General features: G+C 45.4%; 1 protein-coding gene across 8 annotated transcripts in view; it reads left to right on the top strand.

The window, feature by feature from the left end:
- Nucleotides 1-22,384, top strand: part of ATXN7L1 (ataxin 7 like 1) — a 221,302-nt gene that overhangs the window by 77,880 nt on the left and 121,038 nt on the right. The gene's annotated exons all lie outside the window — the stretch shown is intronic.

Genomic DNA, 22,384 nt, shown 5'->3' with positions numbered 1-22,384 from the left:
CGGAGGACAGGCCCCTCCTCTGGGGCTTCCCGACAGGATCTGGCCCTGTGTCTGTCTTAGCCGAAGGCTGTGGGTAAACTCTTCCTGGGCTCTGCATCTGCTCACAGGATAACTATTTCAGGAGCTGTAGCCCTTCTACCGAAATGCTCGGTCCTATCAGAACGCATGACAGAACATGGCTTGAATAGGGAAGTGGCACTAGACTGGAGCCGTCCGTCCAACTTTTCGGTGGCCTTCGTAGGTGACGAAGGGAAGGGACAGTGGTGGCTTGAGGAATTGATCCTGTAGCCTGACCCCCAAAGAGAGGGCAAGATGGAGTCTCCCCAGGGTTTACACGAAGGAAGGGCTGGAGCCAAGGGTACCCAGTGTGTGGGGGCTGCTGGGGAGCTACCCCGAGGCTTGTGGCTAAAGCCTCAGATTCAATTTCTCCTTCTCCAAGAATCCTCCTTGTTAAAAAACATCCAGGTGTGTTGGGGAGCCTGCTTTCCCTCTGTGTCTTTACATCCTTGGTGCAGTAAATTCCCTTCAGTGGGTCAACCACAAACCCTGGACTCCCTTTGGTGCAGGGCCATAGACATGCAACAGATAAAGTCCACATGGCCGCTCCCCTCGGGAGCAAATAAACAGCTATTGACCTTAGACCGGCAGTTACTTAACCTTTCTGGGTGGAAATGTCCTTATCTTTAAACAGGGAACTGGACCAGACAATTTCCAAAGCTGTCCTGTGCTATGAGTTCCAACACAGTATTGCCCAATATTTTTATTTAAGCCATACTCCCTTCTTATAAACATAAAAATTGGAATGCTCTCCTTTTCTGTTAAAAATTTCAAATCACATTAAATATTGCACCTGAAAAAAAAGTCAAAGCAATTAGAATATGGAAAATCTTTTTACAAATTACATGTCTCCCCTTTCTCACACTCAGCATTTCTGACTTTCCTCCATCTCTTCAGTTATCTCTATTCTGTAATAGCTCAGTATAAAATAAGGGGAATTGAGCTTATCTGAGCTCCTCAGTAAATGTACTTGGGACTATAGAATAGTTTTTATATATGTACATGTATACATACATGTGTATGGTATATACATATCACATACATATATAAAATCTGTATCTGTGTATATACTGTAGGTTTATTTTGTGTGTATAAGGTATAGAAGGAGAATGCATGGTTTAGGGACACTTTCCAAGACTTCTGACCTGCATGAGGCAGACAGAGGCCCCTTGGAAGTGCCGTGCAAAGAGCTGTGTCGCGGCCTGCCCCTCCCCGCAGCCGGCTCCATGACCTTGGGCTACTCGCTTCATGTCTCAGGGCTTTGCTCTCCTCATCTCTTCCATGATGAGTGACTTGCATGGGTGTTTCTAGCCCTAACATCTTTGTTTCTGGCAGAGCGGGCATGAAAGGAGCAAGACGTGTGCTTAGCACAGGCTGACCTTCTTGCTCGGTGCTCTGCAGCAAGTGACCCTCCCTTCCACTGGGAAGGGAGAAAAGGTCAGACCTTTCCAAAGAGAAATTGTCAGGCCCAGTGGCGGTGCTACCGGCTGAGGTGACAGGTAGGCCAGTCACAGCAGGGCAGTGGCGAGAAGATCCCACGCAGCTAGTCGTTGAGTGAATGGCCGCGGAGGCTCTGTACCCAGTTGCTTCTTCTTGTCTCGGGAGGATGCAGGGGCTAGAGACCCCTGGATGTCATCATCACCCACTCGTTCACAGGGATGCGTGGCTGCTCTGCACTGGGGTGCAGGTGCAAACGGGACAGACGAAAATCCCATAAGCCTTGGAACCCTTCACTGGGAACTTAATTCACCAACAGTCTTTGATGGAAAGCACCAGAAAGGGACCCCACTGTGCCCTGCAGAATTCTGCCCCAGGCAAGGCCCCATCTAGCCAGCGAAGCAGGCCTGCAGGGGCCGGGCTGCGCTGATACACTGCCTCCCTCTGTCCTAGGCCTTTTGGTTGTAAAAGCCAAGTCGAGCTTATGGGGAGAGCTGAGGGTTTTGTGGCCATCTGTCTGAGCAGTGGCAGTAAATTAGTTTGGGGGCTTGGGGTTACTGACATCATCACTTGAAGCCAGACTCCACTGAGCTTCTTGCTGAACCAGCCACAAGTAGCGATGGGGCCACAGCCACGGTTCTGCGGGTTGAGGCACCTGGACCTCCCTCGCCTTTCAGGTGTGCGTCCCATTCATTCACAACCGTGTTAATCAAGGCCAGGAGAATGCAAGGCAGAGCTCAGGATCACAGCAGCTCCTTAGGGGTAGCGACAAGTTCTTGGAGCATGTAATCCTCTTAACAGCCCTACAAAGTAGGTACCAGTCCCACCCCTGTTTTGAAGGTGAGGAGGCCAAAGCTTGGGGGTACCTTGCCCAAGGCCTCACAGTGGGCAGGCAGGAAGCCTGGCTGTGAACGCAGGCAGCGTCGCTCTTAGCAGGCTTGCTCAGCCACTGTCCCTCACTGCCATACAGGGCCCACATGCCCTCCCCGCCCTGCCCAACGCCCAGGGCCTGACCCAGTCACTTGCCAGATAGCACCTGGTACTAGAGGGCTTCAGACTCGATTTTATTAATAGCAGAGCTTTTTTACAAATGGAATCTCTTGCAGAACCCCAATCTATAAATACATATGCAAAGCAGAGCCTCTGAGGTGCAACTTTGGGTTGGGGCTTGAGCCTCACCTACCTGGCCTGCTCCTGAGCCCCCAAGCTGCCAGGGCTCCACGGCAACACTGTAAGTTTGTTATAATGGAGAGAATATGGGCTTTGGAGACAGACAAAGCCATTCATTTGCATGACTCCCCCAGTAACTGTGACCTCAGGTAGGTCACCTCCTGTCTGTCCACCTTGTCCGTAAAATGTGCTCTGCCTGTCTCATAGGGCTGTTGGTGTAAAATGACTAGTGTGATGTGCCTTCTTGCAAATACACCAAAGCGTTCATTTCCTCCCCCTTCTCCCCATGGCCTCATTCCCCAGTGTCCCCAGCTGGATGTGATTCATCCTCTTAACATCTGTAGAACTCTGTTCTCCTGGGCCACTTCCCACTGTATGCCATGTGCTTCAGTTACCTGTGGACTGTCTCAACACATCTGCCAGCTTGTGGGATCCTTTCTGGACCAGGAATGTGCCTTTTCAGCTCTGTATTCCCAGCGCCCAGAAATGAATTCTTGATCACCAGCCCTGTGGTGTAGTGGAAGGACCCTGCCTAGGGACCAGCATGCCTGGGACCAAATCCCAGCTCAGCCTCTACCCAGCCCTAGACTGGTCACCTTTTCAAGTGACAGGAGCCTGGACTCTGTGTTCTCTTGGTAGCTTGCTCATTCTCAACCCATGACTCGGCTCCTGGATTTGATGAATCAGAGGTCATGCAGGGAAATGGGTGCACTGCAGCAAGATCTGTGTCCTGGGTGCTCAAGTTAAATTGGCAAAACTGTGTATGCAAGCATGTATGTGTCTGTGTGCACGCACCCACATTTAGGTGGTTGGTTGTGGAGTCATTGGAGGTTGATGGTAGTGTGAAAAATTGAAAACAGTGGAAAAATCGTGAATTTTGGAGTCAAACAGACCCAGCTTAGAACTGCGACTAACATTTACTAGGTTAGTAACTTTGGGCTAATTATATGACCTTTCAGAACCTCATTTTTCTTTGAAATGAAGGTGATAGTTCCTGCCTTACAGAGTTACTCTGAAGAACTGAGGTAAATAGAGTTTCCTGGCACTTGGTAAGGAAATAGAGAAAGGGTAGCTATTATTGTCAATAAAGTATGGCTATTTTTTATTAAGTTGAGTGTTTCTTATGAAAAATGGGAAAACCAATTCAGCCAAGTGCTTCCTGTCTCTGTGCTTGTCCTGTCTCAGGGGATGTGCACGCTGAGGTCAGCCTGTGGACTTTGGCCTGTGATTCATCTTTAGCTTCCCACACTCCTGGAAGCAAGAATTGTCAGCCTGGATGATTACACTGCCAGGAGTCCTGAGGATCTGGCTTTATAAATATGGTTTACATTCACATTAGCCCCAGTTTCCACTCATTTAGAAACTCCATGAAGCTCCCGGTGTCTCTCTGAGGTCCCTGCCCAGGTCCCCCAGCTTTGGCCACCTCTCCATACAAGGATCACTCCCAGGACTAGTCACATTTCTGTCTCTCCGACTTTGTGCTCCAAGCTGGTGTCCCAGATATAAAAAGCAGGTGTGCTTAGAGACCCTCTGCTTGACGTGGGGAGGCTCTCAGGGAGCCAGCTTCTGTGCCACCCCACCTGTGTGTTGGCTCCCTTGTGTCTGTTTCCTGAATTTATGTAAAGGCCCTGTAAATGCTATTTAAACAAAGCCTGACCTCAGGCGTCCTGACCTCAGTCAGCAGGCATCTCTATCCCTTACAGCTGTCCAGCCCAAGTTGTGGCTTGATGCACTAACATGATGTGTGAGAGCCTCATGCCTGGGAATAACCTCTCTGGGGTCAATCTGCTTGGATTCAACTTCCAGCTCTACTACTTATTAGCTGTGTGACCTTGGGCAAGTTGCTTTGCCTCTCTGTGCTTCAGTTTCTTTATTATTAAAATGGAGATAATAGTTTAGTCCATAAGGTTGTTGTGATGATTAAAGAAACTCAGTATAGAAAGTACTTAATACAGTAGTGGAACAAAGCTTGCTTTAAAAAAAAGAAATAAGGCTAAGCTACCATTAATCGAGAGATAAGCTATAGAAATTTATGATGAAATATTGTCCAAAGGGCTTTCTTTCACTTGTGATTAATGAAGAGTGAGATGATGATGTTGTGTCAGTGCCACAGTGGTTCCACCCTCAGTCGACAGTTGCCATTTTTCCAAAAAGAACCTTGTATGTATGTGTGTGTGCATGCGTGCATACATGCACATAGGGGGGTCCTGTCTGTGTGCACAGGCATGTATAAAACTCAAAACAAGGAGGTACATGGTGCCTACAATGGACAAAATATTTTTATTGCTTTTAGTAGTTGCATATTTTTAATCAACTTGTAAGATTGTAATTAAAGAGAAAAACAATAGGGTGCTCCAAGTTGTAGTTTTGTGATTGGGTTAACCATTTATGAAGTTGTAGTATTTGCCCAAATGAAAGGAGTATGATTTTTTTTTCTGGCCTTTTCTCCTAATGTATTTACATAATGGACTACTGAAAAGCAGGTTATCTCAGCAGCAGCACTATTAATATTTGGGGCTGATAATTTTGTTATGGGGACATCCTGCACATGGTACAACACTGAACCACTTGCTTAGCCTCTATCCACTAGATGCCAGGAGCAGCCCCCATCCCCAGTCATGACAACCCAAACTGTCTCCAGGCATTGCTAATGTCCCCTAGGGGACACAACCACCCCCCAGTTGAAAACCACTGCTGTAAAATATAAAAACCCCATTTGTCGTATCATATTCTGTGCTTTTCTGTATTTAAGTTTTTCTCCACATTAAAATGAGTGTGTGTGCACATACACAGTAAGCCCAGAAGTCACACATAGCTGCATATAGAAAGTTTACAGTTTCAGCTTCTGCTGAGCTAGTCATCAGGAAAATTTCACCATCACAGTCATAAGCAAAGCGTAAAACAAGCTATCTCACAAAAGTCCACAAGCTACAGTCTTTCCCACTGGGAAATTTTTAAAAAATGCAAAAGAAATAACACATCCATATACACAGATTCTTCAGAATTTTTTAGCCACATTTGGTGCTCGCCCTCCAAGCAGAGAACCACGCAGCCCCCACCCCATCCATCAGACAGGCAGAATCCTTGGATGACACTGCTATTTTGAAAAAGTGTATTAGGACCAAAGAACCTCTTGTCATTCAATAGACAGGAGAGGATTAATTTTTTTCCTTCTTTCTCAAAGAGGGCTTTTTATTCCTTTTCTGATTATATTTTTGAATGCCCTTCAAGTAGCTGTTTTGCATGTTGATGGTGATGCAGTAGAATTTAATGAACTGTGAGCTAAAGCAGAGAGGCTGAGCAGCAAAATAAATGAGTGACAGCGACTCACTCCTGGAGGCTGGCACCTCTATGCCTGATATGCACATCTGGATGCCGGTGGCTGGGTACCGAGGGCAACGTAGCCGGGCAGTTCTACACATGGGAGCCTCATTAATGAGGTTTCAGGTTTCCTGCAATTGTCCTTTTTATTTTGTCTACCTGCAGGTGACCTCTGGTTGAGGAGGAAACAAACCATTTGTGCTTCTGAGCCCTGGAGAAGTCAGGGCCTCCCATGTCAGTGCCCCCTGGGCTTCCCGGGTATCACACCAGCTAATTATCCAGCACGACTTCCTTTCTGCAGGCGTTGATTGCCACAGCCCAGGGCTTAGGTTTTTGGTCAATTACACTGGATTTGTTTGCTGAGATTAAATTTCTGTTGTTGTTATCGTTAGTTGTCTATGAATCTGGGTTATTTACACTAGAGAAGTATAAAATAATTAAAGGAAATTGGTTTCATAGAACATACTCCTTATCAAGTCTCACAGTATTAATAAGACTAAGCAAGATCATGTGACTCTGCAAACTTTATTTTGTTAGGACTCTTTTCTAACTTTAATTTGATGGGTATCCCCGATTCAGAATTAACTCCTGGATTGATATGTCTTTTAGGCTCTTTATGATGAGAAACAATGTCTGCTATTGATTCTTCTTCTTTCACCTTCTCACTGTCCCCAGTAAAGTGTGGATCATAGAATAGATCCTAAGGAAATCCCTCTAATAGATCCTAAGGAGATCACCAAGGAAAGAAATGATAGACTGACTAATTTATACCATAAATCAAGCATCACAACTGAGAGAATCTACATTAAAGTAGGACTACATTTTCTCCACTTCAATGTGTTATATTTTGGATTTGCTACTGTTCAAAACAGAAATAATGCTGGGCCTAGACATAGCACACTGATCTGGTCCTAAACCCTGGCTTTTCTTTGTCCTCTGCTAATGCCAGACAAAAATAACAGTATCGACAGTAATAATAAAGCTAATATATTTATTAAACACATGTGCTAAGCTTTTTGTGTGTCTTGTGTCTATGTGGGGTGGGTCTCACACCCCAGGAAAGGGAGATCCAGAGGATTTAAGAAATTTGTTCAAGACCAGGCCAATGGAAATGGCAGAACCAGGATTCCAACTTACGTCTGGCTTCAGATCACTTTAACCACTGTACTGGTTGAATGTTTTGGGTTCCGAATTCCCTTCGGCACCACAACAGCACTTCTGAGACAGAAAGGTCATTGTTGTCCCCTGTAAGATGCTGGAAACTGAATGACCAATGTCTGGTAGCAGCTGAGCTCCGCTTTCTTACTTTCCTAATTTACACCACTGTTCTTGTCTGCTCATAAGCACAGGTAAACAATTTGGGCGTACTTTTGAAAAGAAGGGAGAAATAAGTCGGCTATTATAGTGAATATGTTCAGAGCCTTAGCCACAGCATTTGAATAGACCTCTAAATATAAAAAAGTAAAAAGGAAGCTTATAGAAGCTGTGGAGTGTGTACCACTATCCATTCTTCCTGTAATTTCTTGCTTATCTCCAACAAATGAGCAGATTCATAAGGCCCACAAATAGTAGAGGTGATTTCCTCTCAATTCAGAGAAATTCCCTTTTTTGCATGTTTTTGTGAATTAAATAGAAATGTTATAAACAAGCGGATATAATGGTTCAGCTGAAGTTTAGAGGTCGATTAATAGGATCTTCATAACCTTAGGATTATTAAATTTATCTCTAATTTGTAAAAGACCTTCTACTTATAATCTCATCAAAGGCAGTTTCTTAAAGGCTGAACCTCTTGGATCCCCTTCTTCAGAGTCACATGGCTTTTATTCATTCATTTATTTGAAAAATATTTGTTGAGTCCATAGTACATGTCAGGCATTGTCCTGGTGCTGCAGGTACAGTGGCGAACAAGACAGACAAGGCCATGGCTTTCTTGAAGCCTACATCCTGGCAGGTAAAATAATGTAAACAAAAATGTGATCAAGCCATTAAGAGCTGGCACAAGAGTGTCTTAGCACAGAGCACAGCAGGCGAAGTGTGTTTGGGGGCTTCTGAGAGGTGGCGAGCAGGACTGCAGAGCCTTTTATGCCAGAGTCTGGAATTTGGGCTTGTTCAGGGTGTGGTGAGAAGACCCTGAGTGAAGGAGAGACATGATCCAGTTTATGTTTTTAGGTGCTTGCTCTGGCTGCTTGGTGCCTGGGAGACCTAGCGGGGACTAATGCATGGCTGTACGGATGGACAGAAAAGGATAAACTTGAGATCTGTTTTAGAAATATATTTGACAGGATTTGCTGAGATTTGAATTTGAAAAGGATGGGGTCAACACTTAGGGTTAGTTGGAAGGGAAATGGCCAGTGACCTGGCAGGAATATCAGCAGAGGATGACAACATGGGAGCCAAGAAAAGAAAGTGTTTCATAGACCCAGTCAAATGCCAAGAGGTTGAATGAAAAGAAAAGAGAAGCGGTCACTAAATTTGCCACCAAAGGCCATTGCTGATCTTGATAGCCCTTGTAATCGTGTCTGGGGATTTTTTCCAAGTGCAGGTGACTTCATTTTTACATCACTGATAGACCTCTCTTTACACCGGCAACACCATAAGCATTTTATCCACATTTGTGCTGAGCTTAGCTGCTGCCCAACCAAACTATCAGCTGGTTCATCTGCCGCCTGCATCCCTGCATCCTATGCCACTGATACCTGCAGAGCCACCTGCAACACTAGATGCTGAGCCTGTGTATCCCTGAGTCCCAGCATGGAGCACAAGTCCATTACTTGACACAGGCAGAAGAAAAGACTCCTCCAGTCCCAATTCTCATGTTCCTGGCACCCTCCACTTTGGTCACATTAGCACCTATGATGGCCATTGCACATGCTCGTTTACTTACCTGTTCCATCATGCGCATGTGCACACAGACACGCCCACACAGGAGTTTCCAGGGGCCAAGTGTCCTGCCATCAAGCTCACCATTATTTTCTGAGTTAGCATGGTGAGTGCTGGATCACACTGCTGGTGCTCAGTATAGTTCTTTAAAGCTGAATCTCGGAAGAGAGGAGGAGGGAAGCAAGGAAGGAAGGAAAATGGGCCTGCCAGTTGTGAATAAGCCAAATGCCACATGGAAGCGAGCACATTCGTGTAGAAGGTACCGCTCCTTGAACAAGAATGACCGGCTCTGTTAGATAAGTCAGAGAGGCTGCTGCAGGGGAAGCGTCCTCCTCGCCGAGCGCTCAGGGAATGCTGCTTTGATCCCTGACCACAGCTGATCTCCGGAGGGCTGTCTCTGCAGCATGACCCCCGGCTTCTGACTCATCACCAGCTTGTCCTCGCTGTACAGGCTGTTCCATTCCATTCCTCAGAGCTGTATCAGCTGAGGAAAATTAGGGGAACAGTCATTGCTTTATTTAAATTCAAGGAAAGAATGTTGCCAGCACTGACTCAAAAGGTCATTTTGGAATTCTCCCCATCCTGCACAGTGAATAGAGCAGCATTTCCCAAGCAGCGTTCCTTCCTGGAGCAGTGACTCGGGACTCTGAGAGCTAGCGTTTGGGTGGACAGATTCCCCCTGCAGCTTCACAGTAGCCAGGGGCACGATAAACCACTTAGAGGTCTGGGAGTAAAAACCAAAAACGCATCTGTCTCACTTTGGCTTCTCATCACTTCTAATTTATCTGAATTCAACACATGCCCTGGGTAGTAGTAGTAATAATAATGATAATACACTTTTGTTTTTAGTACTGTGGCCCCAGACACAGGTCCAGTCCTTCATCTGGTGCTGGAGCAGAGAAACAAAGGCCTTTTCCAACCTTGGAGAGAAACTAGCCATGGAGAGCACAGTATCCCCAAAACCGTGTGTACATGGTTTTCCCCACACACCCTGATGCCAGAACCCAGCTCTGCCTAAGGTGCACTGCAGCTGTCACAGCTTTCCTTTTGGAAGGGCCTTTGGAGTATTTCATTCAATGTATTGACTCAAGGAGCTGATTCCTAGGACTTTGCCTGGGGTCACTGAGTGTCACCTCCCCAAGTGTCACATATGCCGACCCCGTGTGTAGACTCACTGCAGGGACGCTGCAGATCACTAAAGAAAGTTCCAGGCCTGTTGTTTGTAAAGTCAGAATGCTTCCTCCCACCATGTGTACAGTTACTTTTCTGCCCCCTGGAAAAAGGTGCTGTTAAACTGATGTGGCATCTTACAGTTGGTGGCATCCTGGAGTCGAGGCAGGACCATAGTTAACCAGGTTTGGGGATCTTTTCCCGTGCTCTCTAACAGGGCCAGGCCCTTCTGAAAAGTGAGTGCCAATGGGGGACTGATGCGTAGGAGACACATGGGAAATAAATAGGTCCAGGGGAAAATGTAAACTAGGGGAATAAATGATGAAAGAGGAAGTGAACAATTTCACTGTGATGAACCTGACTTCACGTGGAATGAATCATAACTTTTTCCCAGAGAAAGCAGCCGGCACCTTTGCTGTACAAAACTGGAACTACTGGTGTCTTTCTAAGGTTTGGTCTCTGACTAACCCTGTTAATCTGTTTGCTTGTTAGCATCGTAGACACTTTTCTCCCCCAGGAGTGATTTCTTCCAAATCCTGAGCCTTCTCCAGAGGTGTTTTTCTAGGATAAGTGTGGCTTCGTGGCGTGGCATGGCATGGCGTGGCTTCCTGCTCTTCTAAGGAGCCATCCCCACCCTGTACATAACCCTCTTAAACAAGTGCTGGCACCTGTCCGCGTTAGTAAGGTCACACTGACACCGGCCACGACTCACCCCCTAACTCAATGGCCCGCATCACTGTAGATCTGGCAGGTCAACCCAATGGTGGCACCATCTCCAAGTCTAAAGCAAGTTGCCAGAGCCTTTAAGGAGACAGGGCCTGAGCAGACGCTCTTTTAAAATTATCTTGTCTTTTGCTCAGCTGCCCCTATCATATTCTTGTCACCTGTGTCCCTGCACCCTACAACAAGCCTTTGCCTCATCTACTCTGAGGGAGGTGTGTAGATGGTGATGTTTGCTGAGAGGGACTGGGAGACCTGCCCAGAGCAGGAGAGAGTGTCCCTGAGAGCTTGGGAGGCAGGAAAGCACCAGGCTGTTTTGAGCACCACGGTCAGTGCCCACGGCACAGGCAGAAGCACTGCACCCCCCTCCTTTATCTTACGTTGTTGCCTCCCTCCCCTGCAGAACTTGCAGACCTGTCATCAGTGCCGTTTGATCGGTGTCACCATGATACTGCATCCCATCCTTCCTACGTGGTTTGGTGTTTTTCTTCTTAATATTCATTTCATTATTTGGCTGTCACTGAAATAGTATTGGGCTGGCCACACAGTCCAGGGGAAGGGTCGTGTGTCAGTTTTGGTTGCATTTTGGGGTATTTCTTGGGGAAAGTGCTCTCTACGCCCGGGACACGTGGACCTGTATTTTCCCTGTGTGTCTCCTATGCAGCATTCTCTGATCATTTTTCAGAAGTGCTTGATCCTGTCAAGAGCAGACAGAAGGTCTTGTACAAATACTGTTAGCTACAGTATTTGATTCCAAGATGCTATTAACTAAGATGCCATGTCAACTGAATAGCACCTTTTCCCAGGTGCCAAAAGCACTTCCAGGACAATCCCTTCCTCCAGCCAGCAATAGCAAGCAGAAAGAGATGGGTATAAGTGTGGCAAAGCCAGGTACGGTCTGGGGAATAAACCAATAGCATCTTCTAGTGTTGTACCACTGGGTCGTAATTAACCCATGCACATCCCTCCTTTTCTTCTGGGAGCCAGGTACTTTACGTTCCCTTTGGTTTAGAATTTAGTTCAAAGTACAAAATAATGAAGCTGTAATGACTTGGGGAGCTTCCTGTTTCTGGTGATACCCCAACAGATGTCATATAAATTAACCTGGTCCCATAGCAACTAGGCCACACATAGAAAAAAATTACACCACTGCCAAGTGGTAATTTAGGAGTGTGGTTTTAGTTTCCAAATATAAAGGGTGATGAGGGGAGCCTTGCCATTGTTTTATTTTTGATTTTTAATTTAATTTATGATGGTTGGAGAATGTTAGTTACAAGTTACCCATTTTATAACTGGCATTTCCTTTGTGACTAGTTAGCATGTAATTGTTTTTTTAAATGTGTCGTATGTGATTAGAAAATGTGTTTAATCTCTTTTGTGTGCAGAGTTCCATATATTTATGGCTTATTGTGTGATTCAAATCTTGTATATCCTTATCATTTTCATCTGTTTGGTCTGTAATTTCTGAGAAGGCAGTTTCAAGTCTTCTATGATGGCTGTATGTTCAGTCTCTCCTGGAACTCTGACAGCTTTTGATTTTAAAATTCGAGGCTGTGCTGTTGGGAGCATCTAAGTTTATGACCCATATCATTTTAGTGGTGGAGTCTTCATCCCTGTTAATGCGTTCGCTGTAGGTCCTATTTGATCTGATTAACAATGCTACCCAGTTTTCTTTTGGTCAATATGTATTTGCCTTATCTCTTTCCAATCTTTTATTTTCAACTTTTCCATGTCATTTGGTTTTAGGTGTCTCTCTTGTAAGCAGTATATAGATGGCTTTTTAGAAAGTTCAATCTGATAGTGTCTTTTAATAAGTGAGTTTTGTCCATTTACATTTATTGCTATTGTTTTATATATCTGGGCTTATTTTTATATTTAATTAGTGTTTTGGTTTACCTTGCTTTTTATTTGCTACTTTGTTCTCCTTTTCTGCCTTCCACTAGATTAGCAAAGTTTTCCTAACCCTCTTCCCGTTTTTCCTTCTGCTAACTTGGCCACAATAGATTTTATTTTTATTTCAAAATCTCTATATATAAATCTATTTATTTAATGATTACCATTAAGTTTTTAACATGCATACTGAACAATAACTGTTTACTAATAAGACTACAGTTATTTGGGATCTCTATCTTCTCAAACAACATAAAGACCTTTCCATACTTTTCCCACTTGAAGTCAACTGGTAATTACAACAAAGAATTGAAATTCTGGCCCTAAACATCACCAGGCATTCTCAGCCTTACAGCGACTCACAGTGGGACTAGAGGCATCCTGATGAATGAATAAAACATGAACTTTTTGCCAATTCATTGAGCTGCTTTTGGTCATCTCTCAATTTCAGAGTGATACATTCATACCCAGCTTTTACAAATCTCTCAAGTTCCTGAAAATGTTATGAAGTAGGATTGGACAAAAGAGAACTCAGAATCCTATGGTCTACTTCTAGGGCCTCTTCCCATAAATCCTATGTGTCATGTGTGATGATTTCCAACAAGAAAAGCAAGGGGCTCCTTCCTGCTGACACCTGCTTACTTATGCCTTATTTCCCAAACTTTAATACACACATGAATCCCCTGGGAGTTTCTTGCTAAAATACAGATTTGGATTCAGTAGGTCTGGATTTCTAACAAGCTCCCAGGTAATGCTGGTGCTTTTGGTCCATTGATCACAATTTGAGGAGCAAGTGTTTGGAAAATACAATTTAGCTAGGAAAATTGGGGCTTCAGCTATAGGTCAAGGTTCCTTGATACTTCCCAGAACAGCAGATACCAGAAGAGAGACTCTCTTTGAAGTGGTTTGGTGTTCAGGATCATTTTAATTCCCCAGTCCTTAAGGCCTGGCACAGCTCCCCTCACACCCTTTCAGGCCCAGAGCTCCAACTGAGAGTTCATTCAGTGCTCTGTGAAGTCCCTCTCTCCCACTCCTCTGCTGTCCCTCTGGAGGTCAGCACAGCACAGGTTTCAAGTCTCAGGCCTGTCACTGTGTCATTTAGATGTGACTCTGTAAGTCAGCACCTGAGGAAGAGCCTGCCTGGGGTCAGAGGCAGGCTTCCTGGTAATTTACATTTAAGACAAGCTTTTAATAGAGAGACGCTTTTAAATAGTAACCAGGAAAAAGATTCTGTCCTCTTAACGGGTATCCATTTATAGGACTCAGCTGTTGAAGCTCAAGGGTAGCATTAGGCTTAAGTTTAATCTTCTGTATACCGTAATTTACAGCACTGAGTAAAGCATTGTACGTACAACTATTTCAGTCATTTGCCATGATAAATAGCTATTGCTCTTGGCGGAACAGAAATGCCATCTCTGCTTTCCATTTATGAATATTGAATGGTCTCAGGCAGGCTTTTGCTGTAAGTTTTTAAAGGGGAAATCCCCACTGATCCCATCTCCTCACTGGCCCAAAATATAATTTCCCTGCTCTGTGCACCAGTCAGCTCTTGATGCAGACAAGCATTCTGCAGTACACGTGTGGTCCTGGTGAATATTGCACAGAGCACGTCCCATACTTCCAAGTACAAGTCCGGCTGACGGCTGCAGTTTTGCACCAAATGCCATTTAGCTGGTGGCAGGAAGCCTCTGCCAGGGATCAGGGAGATATCTTAAAGGTGATAATCTGATGTAGGAAAAGCAGAAGGGGTGTAACTGTTGGATTCCATACAGAAGATGGTGCTGGCTAGGGAAACTGAAGCTAATGGGGGCAAAAGAAAAAAATGTCAAGGCTATAAATCTCTAGGGATCCACTTTTTAGGAACTCAGGGACACACATGCCTCCCACCAAGCTTCCTTAGACAGATACTTTTTTTCCTGCCAGCTGGAAGAAGCCAAAATGGACATTCAAATATGACACTCATGTCAAGTGACCAGCGTGTCACAGGAAATCCCTTAGGCCCAATTCGGCTGGTCACCCTAGACTCAGGTTGCCAGAAATTCCCCAGTACCTTCCCCACAGACGAACTTTCTGCACCAGAGAGACTGGCATTCTTCGATCTTATAGGGGAAATCCCCACTGATCCCATCTCCTCACTGGCCCAAAATATAATTTCCCTGCTTTGTGCACCAGTCAGCTCTTGATGCAGGTGAGCATTCTGCGGTACACGTGTGGTCCTGGTTAATATTGCACAGAGCACATCCCATACTTCCAAGTACAAGTCTGGCTGACGGCTGCAGTTTTGCAGTTTGACGGCTGCAGTCTCACATTCCTGAGTGCCCACCATGCGTCAGGCTTTGCGTTGATGGTGAGGCAATGACTCATGGTTGGACAAGGGCAGCAAGATGGTGAACAAGTGAAATTGTGCGCTTCTGCCTACTTTCGAATGCTGTGACCGCCCTCCACAGTCACACTCCCAAATGTCACTTAGCAGCAGGGTCTCTAGAGGATGATTCCTTTGTAAACAGAGATGGGAGGCTTCTGTTCTGGCAGCCACCTTTTGCGGGCCATCATATATCTTCAGAAGTATCTTAGATTTCTACAGCGTCTTGCCGTTTATGAAGCACTGTCTAGTAGCCTGTCCGTTTTGATTTTCATAACAACTCAGTAACATAAACTGATAGATGCTAACTTCCCAGATTTAGAGGCTCAAAGTTCAGTATTTTTTCTAATAAGGTCACAACTGATAGGGGCAGAGCTGAGACTCCCGCCTCCCACCCCTACGCATTTCCCATGAACAGAGACCCTGGAAAAAAATGCACAGCAGCAGCAAAATAGTGTGTGCTCACTATTGGAGGCAAATTTACCTTTAGCAATCTACCAGCATTTGCAGTTTCTAATTCCAGACTTATGTGAACAAACACATCCTCTAGCTTTCTCAAATCTCCTTCACATGGGACCTAAGCTTTCTGTAAAACTACTTGAACAACAGTCTTACAATTCCAACTCTGAAGGATATTATTCAGTCTGCTTGTAGGTTATGATCTACTCTTTCATTTCCTGGCCAGAAGATTCCATCAGAGCAAAGTTACGGTCATTTCAGCAGATGCTGAAGGCAGCTGGTTGTGTTCTGCATGAGAATAAATCCACTCAGCATTCGGATTAGTTAGAATGGATGATGAGAAAATTGTGCAAGCCAAAAACTCCAAATATATGTTTCATGCATGTAAACCTACTAATGAGGAATGGGTTTGGCAGAAAGCAAAGCCTTGATGTTCCTCCCACCAGAGCTTAGAGTTGCTTGTTAGTATTCTGAGAGCTGGAGAACAGACACTGATACAACTTGATCTTGATAACATCTCTCATGCCTAGGCCTTAGTTAAGTTTGTTAAACAGGAAGATGAGAGGAAGCAATCTGGAAAGAGAACTGTCCATAAGTGGCTCAAGAGACCTGACATTTTAAGACTCCTTGGCAACCTTGCTGTGACCTCCTCCCTCTCTTTGCCCGTCTATGGAATGGGCACTGAGGCCATGCCCTAGGGTTATTATTAGAAATGATAAACTTGAAAATGCCTTGGTATGTAGCCAGTGCTATAAATATGCCCCACTGCCACATGGAAAATAGGAGTTTTTAGCTGAAACATATAATGAGGTTATGCAGAGCACGTCAGCCCCTGGCAGCGGGAACACAGCCAGAGACAGGAGGTGGGGGATGGGGGGTGGGCAGGTGCTTGTCTAAGGAAGGGGAACAGAGAGACCATCTACACAGCAGTCCAGGGCAATGTGGTGGAATGTTCAAAACAAGCAAGCATGAAATAAACGTTTGGACGTCTGGCCTGAATTTTTTAGCAACAGATAGGTGGCTTGGAGATGAGCCTCTGTCTTTTCGCATTGCAGGTTCTGTGCTCCAGCTCCAAGCATCCACTGAATTCCAGAGGGTTGGGTCTGGGGAAAGAAGGAAGCCCAGACAACCCAGTGCCCACGTGGGGTTCAGCTGCTGTGTTTGAGGGACGATTGTATTAGAGAGGCAGCAGAGGGGTTAGGAACAAGCCAAGTGCTGGAGCCAAGCTCTCTGGGCCTGACTGTGGCTCTGTGCCTCCCCAGCTAGTGACCTTTAGCCAATCCCTCGATCTCTCCATTTCCTCATCTACAAAATGAGAACAATAGTAGTATCTGTCTCAGAGGTTGTCCAGAGGATAAAACGAGTACATACAAGTGCAAATCTGAGAAGAGCACCTGGCGTCTATATACACAAGCATAGTGAAGCACTTCGCCAGCCTTGAGAATTCCAGCACATGGCAGAGAAGAAACACAGACTGGGTTGGTTGGTTGAGGACAGTTCACCTCCAGAGGACTGAGTGTGTTGACCACGAAGTACAGGGTCATTCCCAGAGAGGAAGCATCCGCTGGAAGGAAGGAAGAGGGTCACAGCTGAATGATACCCAGTCTTGGCTGGACCTGGCTATATTCTCAAATTCAGATTGCAGTGGCCAGGGTCCTAGAAATTTTTGTCTACTTATTTCACATGAGTCAGTCTCTCCCAAAGTCATTTACTGATATTGTATCTCTGTTCTGGAATCCTACAGAATCATTCCCATTATCTGTCAGCCTCAACACGAGAGAAATCCCTCTCATCTGGAACTCTTGTTTAATGCCTGCCTCACTGCTGTGTGTGGGCAGGTCTGTTCTCTGCTGCGCCCGTCTTTAGAAAGACTCGATTTCAGGCTTTCATAGCAAGTGTCTTTAAATCCACTGGTAAAAGGTGACAGCAATCGTCTGCTGGTTGCTGGTTGCCAAAATGTGGCCTTATAACGGGATGAAATGATGGTTCCTGGCATGAAACCTGGTTCCCCCTGGGCGTATACCCAGCCTGAACAGCTCCTTTAAAACCAGAAGCAATTTGTCATCTTCTGATTCTCTTCCAGCACTGTCCCTGTCACAGGTAGATAAATGAGGCGGCATATGGGTGTCCAAACACAGGATCATCTAATCCCAGCGGTTCCCTTTGGAGCCGTCACTCCAAAAGGATGGAGCTCACAGTGGGGTGCTCCCTGGCTTCAGTAGTGTAACCATAAGCAAATTTTTTCATGGCATGTCCCATTTATATGCATGAGATGCTTTCTCAGAATCTCCCAGCCTCCAGCATGCCATTGATAGGTGCGTTTCTCATTTCAAAATCCTGAAATGAATCATACATACACTTGCGAGCCCAGCGTCTCATGTCTGTAGTTCCACAGAATGCCACCAATCAAATCAATGTCTCAGCAGAATTCAACAAGCACCCTGAATTAGAAATAGATAGGGGTTGGACATGATGTTCTAAAAAGCCTTGATTACAGAGAGCCAATGGCAAAGGCAGATGCATTTCAGTTCACCTCAAGTTGTATGCTCTTTATGTGGCTTTAAAGATAACCCACACAGTCTTCTGGACAGCCCACGTGGACTTTAGATTTTCTTAGTTGTGTAACTAAAATCATCAGGTTGCACAGTAAGCAGCAGAGGCCCCCATAATACCTTTTGGTTGCTAAAGCATGGGTGACCTGTGACACCCCTGGCAATGAAGGCTAGACCCATGTGGTGGGTGAACTTGGCTAAGCCAAAGCAGGCCTCGTGCCCATGCTAAGGGGCTGAGTGTGTTGCTGGTCCAGCCAGACAGCTTTGGTTTCTTCTATGGCCGCCAGTCACATACTTCACCCCCACAGCTGCCAGATTAACTGGGCAACCACAGTCACAAGGGCCCAGGCTTGGCCGAATGGAGTCAAGTTCATCCCTAACCACAGGAAAATCATCAGCCCGGGTAAAGTGACAGTGAGTCTTTGAGCATCAATGAGGCACCCCAAGAAAGGAGCAAATAAGGAACAACTTCTCAAAGCTGGACCTGATGAGCATGTACCAGATTCCTGCACAGGCCACTAATGCTGGTGACCACGTTATCTATGGCACTGGGGGAGAGATCTTGTATGACCTTTAACATTTAAAAATAAATCTCCAAATTGAGCTTCAGCAGAGGCTTCACACTAGAAATCTGTTAGGGGAAAGTGATATTTCCTTTTATGTGTTCCTAATTAATGAGTACAGTTGACCCCTGAACAACATGGGGTTTAGGTGTATTGATCCCCCCTAATCAAAAATCCCAGTATAACTTTTGACCCCCCAAAAACTTAACTACGACTAGCCTACCGTTGACCAGGAAGCCTTACCAGTAACATAACATCTATTTTGTATATGTTATATACTGTATTCTTACAATAAAGTGGACTAGAGAAAAGAAAATATTTTTTCAAATTGTTGCAAATCCACAAAGTTTTTCCAATATATTTATTGAAAAAAACCCTCATATAAGTGGACCCTCACCCTTCAAATCCATGTTGTTCAAGGGTCGACCACAGTTTTAATGAGCAGCAAAATGAGTGGGGCTGAGAGTGCAGCACAGGAGGATGATTCCCATGAGGTTAAAAACTGGTCTAGGTCCCCTCCCTGCCTCTGCCGGCCTCTGTACTTCATCTACCGACTGTGTGCGTTTGCCGCCTCTGCTTTATAAGCTCAGGGGAGGATCAGGAATTAACAAATGTAGAGATATCCCAGAGCACCTGATACATCTTACTCTTAGGACTTATTTAGACTTAAGAAAAAGAGGGAGAGACTCCTACTTCACTGAAGGTGATGGAACAACAGTATGTTTGCTCTTTACAGGAGAGGCACAAACTTAAATGAATCTTTAAGGTAATTCTGCATTTCGTTCATGGTGAAATCACCTAATCTTTTTTTTTAAGCTTAAAAGGCTGAGCCAGCTGTACATCATCCATTAAACCCACACATTTACTTACTTTAGAAAAGTTAACTATTTTGAGAGTATGATCATTCCTCGCAAAAAATCGATTTTGGTGTGCCTCCTGTTCATTGGAAAGAGTTACATGGCAAGAATGATGTTCATTCCTTGGATTAGTGTCTTCAAAGTCCTGCTCCCTTTTCAAGCTTTGTCATAAAGCAAAAGGAGGGAGGACTGTGAACTCCTTGAGGAAGGAGTTCCTAATAATTCCTCTCATTGCCCCAGAGTGTCTGGCAAATAGTAGGCACTCAATCAATGTCTTATGAATGGATGAATGAATGGATGAATAATTTAGATGTTTAGTTCTTTAAAGCAGTGCCACTCAGCTTTGAGCCATGCATCAGAATTGTTTGGGGGGCTTATTAAAACACAGATTGCTGGGCCCCACCCCCAGAGTTTTCTGACTCCGTGGATCTGGGGTTGGGCCCAAGAATTTGCATTTCCATCAAGCCTCCACATAATGCTGATGCTGTACTTTGAGAACCACTGCTTTGGGGTTACTCCACTAGTTTTTTTTTACCTCTCCCAAGCCTTCCAGAATATGGACATCTGTAACTGTCCATCCTTACCCCAAAGAACTGAGATTGATTTTGTAAAAATTAGTAAGATTTTACCAGATAGAAAAGCAACCTGGGTATTTTTTTATAATAACTACATTTTGTCCCTTATATAATTATGAGAGACATGAGGATCAGATCACCACCTCCATCAAGATTGTGGTCTGTGATGGCAGGCAGGACACGGCCAGTTGGGATGGAGGACAGTGGTGTACCTTGCAACATTTAAGCCAGACTGCATCTCCATCCAGTTTTGGAATCCCTACTTAGTGTCAGATGGGCTTAACTGCAAAATTGAAATGAGACATGACCTTTTACAGAAACCGTAGATGAGCAAGAAAGGTCACAGGAGATGAGCATATGATACAAAAGGGAAACATGTTATTGCAAACTCTTTTCCTTCTGGCTGTCAGCTTGGCTAAAGTCATTACCCCTTCCAATGCACCCCCACCCCCACCCCCATCCCCAGGTTCAGAAACAAGAGGGAATTTCATAGCCAGAGGAAGATTGCTTGCTCTCTGCCAATAGTTATTCTCCTAATTCCAGATGTCACTTTGTATGACAGGCAGGGAGCTAGAATTCCAAACCCAGACCATGGGGATCTCCACCCTCTACATCCCTTTCTTCTCGAGAATGAGTCCTTAAGACTGTGAGGACATACAGTTGAGGCAGGGACATGTTGGTAGAGGGTACCAGAGGGACAGCAGACCCTTTGAACAGAGAAAGGAGGTCCAAAGGGAATTGAAGGGAGGGAGGGGACCAGGGCCTTCTCTGAGGTAATGAGAGTATAATAGTAACCTGTTGCCACATAACAAACAACCCCAAAATTTAGCACTTAAAACAACGAGTATTTATTGTCTTGCACAGTTTCCATGGGTCAGAGAGCTGGGAGTGGCCTAGCTGGGTGGTTCTGGCTCAGGGTCCCTCATGAGGTTGCAGTGTGGCTGTCGTCCAGAGCTGCTGCCATCTGAAGACTTGACCGGGGCTGGAGGACCCACTTCCAAGCTGGCCTTCACCTGGCTGTGGGTGGGAGGCCTCAGTTCCTCACTCGCGGTGCCCTAGGCCTCTCCTTGGGGCTGCTCTCAGCATAGCAATTGACTTCTCTCAGAGCCAGCAACCTGAGAGAGGAAGTCAGAATGCCTTTTATGATGGTCCTGGTAGTGATACACTGTCCTTTCCACTTACTTCTGTTCACTGGAAACGAATCACATGGTCTAGTCCACACTTGGGAAGAGAATAAGGCTCCACCTCCCAGAGGAGGGGCGCCCAAGATTGAGCCTTTCAGTCTCCTCTTGCCAGGCTCAGAAAAATATAGAACAGCTAATGTAGAGCCTTTGGTGACAAGATGATACCAAAGATACCAAGATGATGACAAGGGTTTTTAAAAGGCTCCCCTGGGGACTGTGGGAGTTTTGCCTGGTTGGGCTGAAGAGAGGTGGTTGGGTAGAGGAAGGGGCATCGGAAACTCTGTAGGCTTTCAGCCCCCATCCCAGAGGGTCATGCATGCCCCTTCTCTCTTTCGTCCAGGGGCCACCTTGCTTAGAAAGGACTGAAGCCACCTGTGAGTCCCCAGGCTCAGATCTGGTTCCATAGAAGAACAATAAGGGGCCGGCTGCTCCGCCAGCTCTTCCAGGGACAGAGCCAGAAGCAGCTCTGCGGCTCCTTCTAGATGGTCTGGCCTCCCAGGGATTTAAGGCAGAAGTGGTGTCCTGGAACAAAGAGGAGCTTCTGAGCTGTGCCTCTCAGGAAGGATATTTGGGGGGCAGGGGGTATTAGGAAGCAGGAAGGGGAGGGGCCCCATTATTACTTATTTAGCCCACTTGGTGATGGCCCGGTACCACTAGACATAATAGTCATTGGTCCTTTGTGGCTAAGGCTCCTGGGTCCCACACAGAGACCCTCCCACAGGGTCAGGTGTTTATTTTGGCCACCCCACATCCACTAACATTCCCCATAGCTGTCTTCTTTTGAGGATGCAGAACCATTGGTGGTCATATTGTACTGTCTGTTCTTATCTCCCCTGGCATCCCCAGGGAATGAGCTAATCAAACTTGCTGATGATTTTACACTAAGAAGGAGATAGCTAATAACTTGGATGACAAGTATTAGAATACAATGTGATGTGGATAAATTGGGTCCATGTATTAAGGACTATAAAATGAGATTCCATCAAGGCATGAATAATGGTGCCTGTGGAAAGGATTAATCAAATACCCCATTAAAAGGTATAGGAATTCTGGCCAGACAGCCCCTATTTAATTACACTCCTGCCCCCATCCCGCCTCCCTCCATTCCTCCTGAAACTGCTTCCCACTAGGAGAAATATGGAAAAGAGTTTAGAGGAAATAATAGAAAAATTGGGACATGCGTTTTG

This window comes from Manis javanica, chromosome 6 (genome assembly GCF_040802235.1).
Source record: "Manis javanica isolate MJ-LG chromosome 6, MJ_LKY, whole genome shotgun sequence".
Classification (NCBI taxonomy): Eukaryota; Metazoa; Chordata; class Mammalia; order Pholidota; family Manidae; genus Manis; species Manis javanica.
This window is presented reverse-complemented; position numbering and strand designations above follow the sequence as displayed.